The following is an 11,833-nucleotide window of genomic DNA, read 5'->3' as shown; positions in this document are numbered from 1 at the left end:
CATTTCTAACAGAGCTGGGTCAGACATAGCTTTGTGGGAAGTCAAGTAGAGATCGCCTTAGTAGACTTATATGAGACTGAGAATAGCTGAGTTTTTTTGAGTCTGTCCATGGGAGGACGGTTTAAAGCTTAGATCCTCTTTTTGTGAGGTACTTTTGTGGCCTTTTCCAGCTGTTGCATGTGTCTAGGTGAGGTACACATGCCAAAATGGGGCATTTGGGGCATTATACTGCCTAATGAGGGAAGAGTAGAGAGATGTTGACCTCTTTTCTTTCTTGAATGCAAAACCTCTTTGGGTACGAGATGTGCCACATAGAAGGTGGACATTACTCTTACCACAGGTGGAAATGTGGGTGGTCGACGGAGAGGTTGATGTTAACCTCTGGTCCCCTAGATCTCTTGTGAACACCTTCTCAGTGTTCAGTGGGTCCCATTGATGTGGTAATTAATGAGAACTGCATTTTTCCCCCAAAGGAGATAACGATGCACTTTTTTGAATGAAGCTTAAGGGGCCATGGCTCTCTCGGCTACTCAGTCATTGGTCTCAGTGTGGCCTTTCTGCTGGATGTCTGCATCACTTGGGGAGTTAATAATAGCCTCCTGTGCTTGCAGTTGTTCAAGTAACATGACTGTGCTTGTGAGTCCCTTCCTGCTGGCTGGCCTGGACTTCTTATAGCTGGATGCCAAACAGGGAGAGGACCCAGAACCGATCCCCTGTGGGACTCCACTTGTGACTGGTCAGCAGTCTGACTTTGCTGTCCGCTACTTTCAAACTGTGTGTCTCATCTGTGAGCTGCCAATTTGCAAACCCACCTAGTGATATAGGGGTTGATGTCTAGTTCTATGAGTTTGCTGTCAATACTGAGTGGGGAATTTGTATAAAAGGCCTTGGGTTAGACTAAGGCAGGCTGTATAAACTGCCTTGCCCCTCATCCATAGCTCTGGTGACTGACTGCAGAGAAGTCAACCAGGTTGGAGCAGGCATGATCTGCCTCGTTCACAAAACCAAATTGCATGGGATCTAGAGTGTGGAGTTTCCAATATATTTGTTAATTAGGGTTCATGATGATGCCTTACATATCAGACACATCAGGCCAATGGGGGCACACCCCAGGGTCTGTAGTACTTTTAGCTCATAAAAAATGGCCAAAAAAATGAACAAGAAAATTAAAGAAAAAGATCCTACAAGAGGTTGTTACAAAAAAATTTATCCCTGAAAAGTTTTGAGAAATTTGTTTAATTTAAAGCTGAAGAAAGATGAAAAAAAGTGGAATACTTCTGGAGGGTTTAGTTATGCCATGGTGAAGGGAAGATGAGGCTCAACAATAAATAGCTGAGAATGCTAAGAGAGAATGTAATCAAGTATTTGGATAATATACATGAGTTTAGAAAGATTGATTTTAAGCAACTTTTAATACAATGACTTAGGCAACAGAAAGTAGAAATGGTCGACTCCATACATATGGAGCCTATAACAAGAAAAATAACTTGAGATATTATGAAAACTATATGAAAATGTGTGTAAAGCAGAGGACTATGGAAATAAAGAAAGAGCAGAAATGGAAATATTTATGTAAGATTTAATTATGGCAGGGTTAGATGTAGATGGAAAAGATGGCTGCACACTGTATAACAGCTTAATTTTAACTCTCCCAGTGTGAAAAGAGAAACTCAGAAAAGAAACAGTCAGAAGAATGAACACAGGATAGCAGCAGATTTCTTCAGCTCCACCAATTTCATTACACTGATAGGAAATTTAAATTTAAATTAAAAAATTAATTTTTGAAGTAATTTTCTTTCTAAATATGTTTGTTTTATATAGTTCTTGATCTATATCTAAAAAAGAAAGGAAATTTTAACAATATTCCTGTCAGAAATCACTTTGGAAATTTTCCTGTCAGTTTATCAGTCTGAAATGAGTTCCAGTAAGACAAATTCTCAAGACTCCAGCATCAAGAAAGAACTTCAGTCTCTGATAACTTTTAATCCAGCAACTTACTGCTAAGATGGATAAAATGGATACTAAAATTGATACCTTCATAGAAAAAAACTACAAAACAAATAGACTTGTTACATATAGACCTGCAACAACAGAAGATCCAGATGACAGGCATAGAAGAAGCTGTGAATGACATGGAAAATAGAATCCAAGAAGAGGAAATCAACATTGAGTTTCTGCTGAAACAAAATACACATTTACAAACAAAGCTGGATGACCTGGAAAATAGATCTAGGCGCAATAACATTAGGATTTTTGGACTGCCAGAAAATATTGAAGGTAACAATATTACTTCTTTTTTAACAACATGGCTCCCTAAAACTTTAGACTTACCAGAAGCATTCTCTTTTTGGTATCGAAAGAGCACATAGATCTATAGCTAATACTAACTCTAACAAAAACTATCCTAGATCAGTTATAGTTAGATTTCTATCATCTTTTTATAAAGAGATGGTTCTTAAATCTGCTTGGGCTAAAGCTCCTGTTAAGATTAATGAGACAACTGTGCATTTTGACAATGACTATTCTTCCTTGGTAATAGCTAAAAGAAAAGTTTTTCTGCCACTAATAAGGGAGCTTAAAAAAGCACAGTTTAAAACATACCTTCTGTTTCCTGCCAAGCTTAAAATCTTACTTCCTGATGGTCCTAATATTTTTTGATGACTTAGACTCTGCTTTACTGTTTATCAAAAAAAATAAGATTTTGGATAAAATAGAGGAAATGGAATGGGCTAGTCCTTCATTAAAGAGACTGGCAACTGAAACTTCGTGGAAGACTTCAGAGAAGAAGAAGAGACTAAAAAACAAATGATTTTTCTTTTTTTTTTTCTCTCATCATTTTACTTCATTATTAATCTTTTTAAATATAGTTCCTGCATTTCCAGAAAGCCACAAATATTTTGAAAAATATTTAATCAAAGTTATTCTCTGTGTGCAAAGAAATGTTTTGTTTCATAACCAGTCAAAATATCTGAGGAACTAATAACAAGCTATTATTCAATTTGTTTCTCTTTCTGAAAAAGAGAAGTAAGGTCAGTAATTTGATACATTTTTTTCTTTTTTCTTTTCTCCTTTTCTTTGTTTAAACAATGACATTCTATTTAGATTATGTAGTGGGTAAAGGGTGGGGGAGGGCAGGGGGAGAAGAGTAATGAAAATATGATAAATGGAATAATAACATATTTATTCCTTGTAAAAAGTTTATATGTTCTTCAAATGCTATTCCTAATTATACTTTCTTGATTATACTGCTTATGCTTGTTGTAAATAATCTGTCATGCATTAACTAATAATAATTAGAACTAAATAATAGTAAATAATATGTTTTATTTTTAACTCTATTAATATAAACAGTAAGTAATATTCCATTGTATATACTTCTTATAGCTTTCTCTTACATTTATTTTTATTTGTGCTTTACACTCTTTTATTTTTCTCTCTTTTTTTTTCTTTTCTTTTTTTTTTATTAATAAATAGAAATGCTTTTGATCATATAGACACAGTAAATAATAAGATTTGCATAAAAATTGAGTTGGGACAAAAATATTGAGTTTTATTACTTATTAATAACTTTGGGCTTAATTTCACTTACATAGAGGCTGTAATAACCTGTAAAATACTTTGTGAAGGTTTTGTCATGTTTAGATGCATTTACACTGCTAAATGAATGTTTGTCACTAGTTTTTAACAACTTTCCCGCCAAAATGTTAAGGGAGACAATCTGGGATGTGGGCTACCTCATGAACAGTGTCCTCGAGTTGTTTCAAAAGCTTCAACTCTCAGAATTCTCACAGAGAAGCTGAAAGCAGTCATTTGACCTTGACTAGATATCACACTGACACATTGCAGATTCAGGAAGAACACTCTACCAGGAAGTAGAACTGATGCAAATGCGACTATATGAAGGAAAATGAACTCTTCAACATCTAAATGTGAGATATTTTATATAATTACTTAAATATCTATGTTATAATTCATAAAATATGTCAGTTATAATGATTTTAAATGATGCAGTTTCTTGTAGTAAGTAAATGTCTTATTTTAGAAGGCATAGAAAATGAAACATTTATTCAAGTGTTTTTGAAAATCTACTTGACTGCAGCATACTAATCTGTGTTAGAAACTTATGTTCCAAACATATACATTACTATAACTCATTTAATTCATCTGATTGACAAGCATAAATAGCTTTATAACTCTATTCTGGAAGAAATTGTCATGTGATATATTTTAAAGCAGTAGTATAGACATACAAAATACAGATGGCTTTTTTACAATAATGCAAGTGTTTCTGAGAATTTGCATAACTATGCAGTATGATTTATAACAATTTCTATAAATATAATATTTTATTCTATTGACAATAATGAGTATGAGTAAAATGCTCATATACAAGCAATTCAAGGTTTTTTTTAATGAAAACCAAAAACTGAAAATGATGAGTGTTAAAATAAATAGTTAAAATTGGTTTTTTTGATCTTTAAATGAATCAAATAAAACTATTTTTCATATAATCAAAATAATTTAAAAACAAGACATCTTATTGTTTTTTCCTTTTTTTAACTTTTTCTTTTTCTTCATTTTAATTTTTTTAGATTCAGATTTATAAATTTTTAGAAGTATTTGTCAAATTTTATACTTCAAATTTTTAAATGAATGTTGTTTAAAAAAATTTATAGTTAGTTTTATATATGTGTTATATAATTTTCTTGTCTTCCCAAAAAATGAAATGTTATTTAAGTTTTTAACAGTATTAAAATTGATCAATGGAATAGCCTAGATAATAGGAACCACCAATTATTATAACCCTATGCAAGTTTTGTACTTTTTTATTTTATTTTTTTTTTATTTTGATTAATATATTTTGTAATTATTTTCATAAAACAAATTGATAAATGAAAAAATCCCCTTTAAAAAAAATAATTTAAAGGGCCCTGTTCTAAAACATTAACAAAATTTAACTTTGTCTACCCGTTTGTTGGGGAACTTTTTTTCAAAAAAAAAAAAAAAAAAAGGTTTTTTTCCCTTAAAGGTTTCTTTTTTTTTTTTGAAAATGGCCTTAATTTTTTAAAATAAATACCAAAAACCTTGTATATCCAACAAACAAGGTTTCAGTTCACCTACAGAACTTTATGAAGAATTGGACACCGTTATTGATTTGGGCGCCATCGCAGATGTTGAGGCGGCCGGTGATGACGTTGGTTTTCCGCTGATGGTCTCCATCTACACGCCAGGAACACGAGCTTCTTCTATAAACGAAATGCTCGTTTTAACAGATAATCCTTTGGTGGCAACATCAAAGCAAAATGAACTATGTGGAAACCTTTTAGTGAACAACATAACACTTGTTACGCTTGTTAAAAAGACACAGGTCAGTCAGTATTGAGAACTGTTACTTTATGCGGTGCATAGAGTTAAAGATTATACCAAAAGGGCTTATGTTTTTTAAATGCCCTAACGGCGTCTTTGTTAATAGTCCGTTTTTTCAGGACCTGGTTGCTTTTTTTACTGAGTCCGGTATTTGCTTTCTTAGGTTATTGATTGAAAACAATAAAAAGAAGTTAGTAGATTTGAAAAATGAGATAACCGAGTTAGAGCAGTGTTTGAGGAATACTGTGTCTTTACAAAAATTTGACCTATTAATGCATCAATTCTCTGGCGAACTAGAGAAACATTCTAGTGAGGTTACACTTCGTAAACAGCATAAGATATCTCGTGATGTAACCTCCTTCAAAAATAAGACTGCCTTTGATCATTTTGCCAGAACTACAGTAAAAACAGGTTCAAAGGACAAATTTATTTCCAACTCACGTACTAACAAGAATTATAAGAATTCTTATAAATATAATACTGATTTTGCTGTTGTTGAGAAGCAGACTAAAACTAGGTCTTTTAAAGATAATGTTTCGGATGGTCATAATACCCGGACTTTTACCAACAACAGTAACAGTGTTATTTGTAATTCTGACTGTTTAACAGATCTTGGTGTCCGTGACAATATGGAAACAGTGGTGACTGACAATGACAATCTTGATCAATCTACTACGAACTGTGACATAGCAAAAGTTTCCATGGGTAATATTAAGAACAATTCTGCATTAGATTGTGGACCCAGTGTTGTACCTAAAAAGACTCAAGGAAATTATAACAAAAAAACTGTTTTTACTCGCAGTCGAGCTTTTTTGGGGTCAACATCCTCAGGGGAGGAAATTTAAATAATGACTTCGATTTATTTAACATTGTTAATTTAACAGATCACACCTTCACAGATGTTCAATTGTATGTGTTGAAGCTAGGGTTGAATTTTGTTCCTTTACATCGTGGCAATTACTGTAAAACAGTGGTTGATATTATGAAATTTGCCAGAAAACTAAATCTAACTTATTTGTTTAATAATGTAAATGACACAAGAAAATGCCTAGTTAAACCTTCCACTTATAACCCTACGTTGCATCAAACTTTAAAAATATTCCAAGAGCAATGTATACAAGATGTTAACAAACATCTTAATAAGAAGAATATACATACTGATTATAATTTAACATGTATTGAAAAGTCAGCTTTATTAGATCTGCAGAAATTAACTGGTGTACTGAGATTTATGAAAAGTGACAAGGGGTCAAACATTGTCATCATGACACAGGATAGATACAAAAAGTGTATGATGGATTTATTAAACAATAAATCTGAATATGAATCCATCCCCCTGTACTTTATACATTCCCAGTTTAAAAAGATACATTCTTTTTTATATGATTTTTTGATGTCTGGTCAAATAGCATTTGATTTATATGAATTTTGTTTGGTTTCTGAGCCAAGGATTGGTGTTCTTTTCGGAATTCCAAAAACTCATAAAAACATTTTGGAACCTCCGTTTAGACCCATTGTTGCTGCACCCCATTCAGTGACGGAAGGTATAGCTTTGGTTATTGATTCATTATTGGGACCATTGTTAGAATGCCAATCTTCTTATGTTAAAGATTCTTGGCATTTTTTGAGTAAGTTGAAAAGTTTTTTGGATAATTTTCATTTTGTTGTTGGTACTCATACCATCATTACTGTTGACGTTGTGTCGCTTTTTACTTGTATTCCTCACGATCAAGGAATAGAAGCGGTGCGTAGTTTCCTATGTCAGAGAAGAACTTTTTCCACCTCCATCACCAACACCATCTGTTTATTATTAGAAATTATTTTGGATAATAATTTCTTTCTGTTTGGAGATCAGTATTTTAAGCAGATTAAAGGCGTTGCGATGGGCTCACCAGCTGCCCCGGCTTACGCCAACACAGTGATGGCTTGGTGGGAAAATGAAATTTTCCCTTTATTAGAAGACAAATTTAATGTTTTATTTTATTGTCGGTTTGTCGATGATTTGTTTTTTATTTTACCTGGTGGATCTAAAATTGTGGACTCTTTTTTGGATTATTTAAATTCCTTTTCTGAATTTTTAAAGTTTACAAAAGGTGATGTTGGAAGTGTTGTTAATTTTTTGGATGTTCATTTGTGGTGGGATGGTGTTGAGAACAAGTTTCAAACCAACATACATCGTAAAAACACCTTTACAAATGGATACCTACATTATTCCAGTGGACACCCAAAACATATGATTAACAACATCCCTAAAGGGCAATTTATAAGGGCAAGTCGTATGACGACTAGGGACAATGATTTGATTGCTGAATTTGATTTTATTATTGGATTATTTTTAAAAAGAGGTTATGATATTGCTAGGTTGGTGAATACAGCAAATGAGATTTTTGATAGACGTTATGTAGATTTTCCACCAATTTTATGTAGTTCAATTAATAACACCAGTGGGTTACCAATTATTAATAACAAAGAGGCATTTAAATCTGCTTCAACTTGTTCCTTAGAAATGAGTGCAGATAGTAAGGATTTATGTTCTATTTTGGAGAATAATTGGAAAATAATAAAAGGTAACTCTGATATTTCTTCAGTTTTGGGTGACAAACCACGGTTTGTTTTTCGTAATGAATATAACTTAAAAAATATTTTACAAAATGGTAACAAAATAAATAAAAATAAAAATAAATTATCAACAAAACATGGGATGCATTGTTGTCATGGATGTTCTGCTTGCAGATTTATTTTGGTGAGTCCATATATATCTGTGAGCACTATCCCTTATACTATTGAGGTACCTGGTTTTGTTAACTGTGATACCACTAAAGTGGTTTACATTTCATTTTGTTCAGGTTGTCCAGCATTTTATGTTGGAATGACCACCAGGAAATTGAGTACACGTATTAAGGAGCACAATTATGCAATCAAACGTGGAGACCTGACCAATGCTTTATATAAACATTCCTGTATTTGTACAACATATAAAAAGTTTCTATTTACTATTTTAGAAGAATGTTCTTTTGATCCCAGGGGAGGTGACATTAAAAATTACTTGGAACAAAGGGAAGCTATGTGGCAGATAAAATTAAAATCTGACATTCCCCCTGGATTAAATGAATTTATAAATGTAAAATGTTTTTTAAGGATCAGAATTAAGTTACTGAAAAAAGGAAAGTGGTTTCTTTACTTTTTTAACTACACTGTCTTTTTAAGTGATGTCTATTATCTGTGTTTTTATTGGTTAATCTGTTCTGATTAATTAGGTGATTATTGTATTTAAATGAGTTTTTGATATGTGTTTGTTCATTCTGAGGAAGTTTTGTTACGAAAGCGGTCAAATAAAGACAGTTTGTACGCTATTTTTGTATTACATTCTTCTACTTCATCTTCTTGGCACTGGATTGTTTTTTTTTGGAAGCTGTTGACTGCATTTACATGACAGAAAATAGATGCATGTTAATATATGTAATATCTGAACCATATTAGCCAACGTTTTTGATTTAAATGAATGTTAGAACTTATTTTTACATACTTTGAATAAATTAATATGTAAATATGCCTTCCTTTTTTTTTTTTTTTTTTCTCTCTCTCTCCCTCTTTCACGTCTTTTATTTCTCTCTCTCCTCTTGGTTCCTAATATCAAGATTATTTGAATGCTATTTGAATACAAGTGTATTATATTACATAGATGTATATAGTAGTATGAATAGTTTTAAAAAAAAAAAAAAAGTTTATTTTAGTTTATATGATGCTGTTTTATCAAATGTGTAGTCTTGTCTTGCTAGATAATTGAATTGAAAGCTGTTAATTTAAGTTAAATATAACCAGTATTAAATTGATAAGGTGGTAGCTGAGGTACTGCTGCTTAGGGTAGGGGTTAACTTGAGTGGTAAATACTACTCTAAGTTGGAGTTTTAACTCCAGGCTGGATGCAAGGTTTAATCCTTACATTATTTTCACTTGTTCATTGTTATATGTATATAGTTTTGACATCCACAATATATTTTGTACACTCATTGTCACTACAAACAAAATTGAATCCTATACAAAATCCCATAAGAGATTCAATAAATACAGCTATATTTAAAGGTACACCTAAAGGAGGAGATGTAACATTACTTATGTTGTTATTTGTTATTTTGATCATAAGATTCTTAAGTTTTAAAAATGCCAAATGACATCTTTAAAAGGAATTTCTTTAAACATTAATGGATTGAATAATCCGTGTAAAAGGGCAAGCCTAATAAGATACATTAATTTACATAAGGCCAACTTAGTCTTCCTGCAGGAAACCCATCTCTTGAAAAAAGATATTGATAAACTAGCCACAAACAAATATACAGTATTAGTTAGTTCAGAGCACACTCAGGAAAAAAAGAGGAGTGGCTATTTTATGGAATAAAAGTATGCCCATTCCTAAAACCATTAAGTCTTATCAGGATGACAAAGGAATGTTTTGTATGGTTACAATACAAATTAATGGGAAGACTTACACTTTAATTAATGTATATTGGATACCTGGAATTGGTATTAATACAGTGAAACATCATCTTGATAAGATCATATCATTCTCTATAGGAGATATTATTTTAGCTGGTGACTTTAATTGTATACTACATGAAAGTGATACTACCACTATAGGAAAAGAAGAATTACATCTAATGCAAAACATTTAAATGATTTTGCTAATTCTTATCATTTGAATGATATTAATAATCAGATAGATTCAAAATCATTACCATACACATTTTTTCTAACAGATACAAAACTTATTCAAAAATAGATAGGGTCTTTATTTCTAACCAGATGGTAACAGATTTAATTAATTCCAAAATCATTTCGTGTCCTATATCTGATCATAATTCAATTGTTTTTGAATTCATGATAAAAAATACTCATAATGTTCAGATCAAAAGGATGCTAGCATACTTAACTCAACTAAAAGACTATAAAGAATATATACTTTCAGAAGTAAAACATTTTTTAGACATAAATAATACTCCTGAAGTCTCCATTGTCTATGTTTGGGATGCCTTAAAATCATATCTATATGGACAAAGTATCAGATGGTATAATAATAAAAGGAAATCTTGGGATAAGGAATTGTTAGATATTCAAAGTAAATTAGACTCTTATAAACATAATAATAAAGAAAATATTATGGACAAGAAAGTTATTGAAGAAATAAACTAAATGAGAAATACAAAGAAATGTCAACTCATAAAGTTAAAATAACTTTAGAGAAATACAAGTTTTTGTCTTATTCAATAAGCCCCAAATACTTACATAGACTTAAAAATAAAACAAAAAGGTTGAATAAACAAAACCATATCAAAGAAATCTTTTCTCTAAGGAAAAAGAAGAATGTTTCTAGTATACCAGAAATACTAGATGAATTTAGAAATTGCTTTCACAAAATTAACCATAATAACATTAACATGGAACCTAAAGATAAAATAAAGGAGTTTATAACCACAAACATGAATAAAAAGCTTAATAAACAACAGATTAAACTATTGGACAAAAGTATTTCATATACAGAGGTTATTACACAAATAAATAAGCTTAAATCAAACAAAGCACCGGGTAATGATGGTATTATACCAGAGATATATAAAATCCTTTCTAAAAGTACATATTCATTAATACATAAGGTTTTTATTTTGGCCCAAACTGAGTTAATAACCCCCCCATCTTGGCAATATACATTTATTTCACCAATTTTAAAACCTAATAAAGATCCAACTAGATGTACTTCATATCGCCCATCTCATTACTTAATGTTGATTATAAAATGTTTATGAGTATTTTTGCTGATAGATTGAAGACAATCATCCCTGGCATTATAGATATAGATCAGACAGGCTTCATTGTAAATAGAAATACTTTTGATAATATAAGAAGAACTTTAACATTAATTGATTTTGCAAATAGGAAAAAGAAAGATTTAACACTTATTAGTCTTGATATAAGTTCAGCATTTGATTCAGTAAGTTGGGACTATCTGTTTACCTTACTGAAGTGCACAAACTTCTCAGATGCATTTGTAAATCTAATTGAGCATTTATACAAAGGAACATTGGCTTATATTAAGGTAGGAACATATGTTTCACAAAAATACCCATTTTTAAAGGTACAAAACAAGGATGTCCACTTTTTCCACTATTATTCACTTTAGTAATGGAGCCTTGGGCTAATTTGATCAGAAACAGTACTGACATAGAGGGTTTTGAAATGGATGAAAATACAACATCCAAAATTCAACTTTTTGCAGATGATGTTCTAATTACATCAGCAGGATCTAATTCCTCTATGCAGTCTCTATTTGATAAAATGATGAATTTTAAAAGTATTTCTGGTTTAATATTCAATGAAGAAAAAACTAAAATACTACCTATATATACACGAAAAAATATTCTCATTAGTGATTTTACTAAATATGTACCCAATTCAGGTCAGATAACTTATTTAG

The sequence above is a fragment of the Protopterus annectens genome, chromosome 15.part0 (genome assembly GCF_019279795.1).
Source record: "Protopterus annectens isolate FY-2018-M chromosome 15.part0, PAN1.0, whole genome shotgun sequence".
NCBI lineage: Eukaryota > Metazoa > Chordata > Ceratodontiformes > Protopteridae > Protopterus > Protopterus annectens.
The sequence above is the reverse complement of the archived record's forward strand: the minus strand, read 5'-3'. Positions refer to the sequence as shown.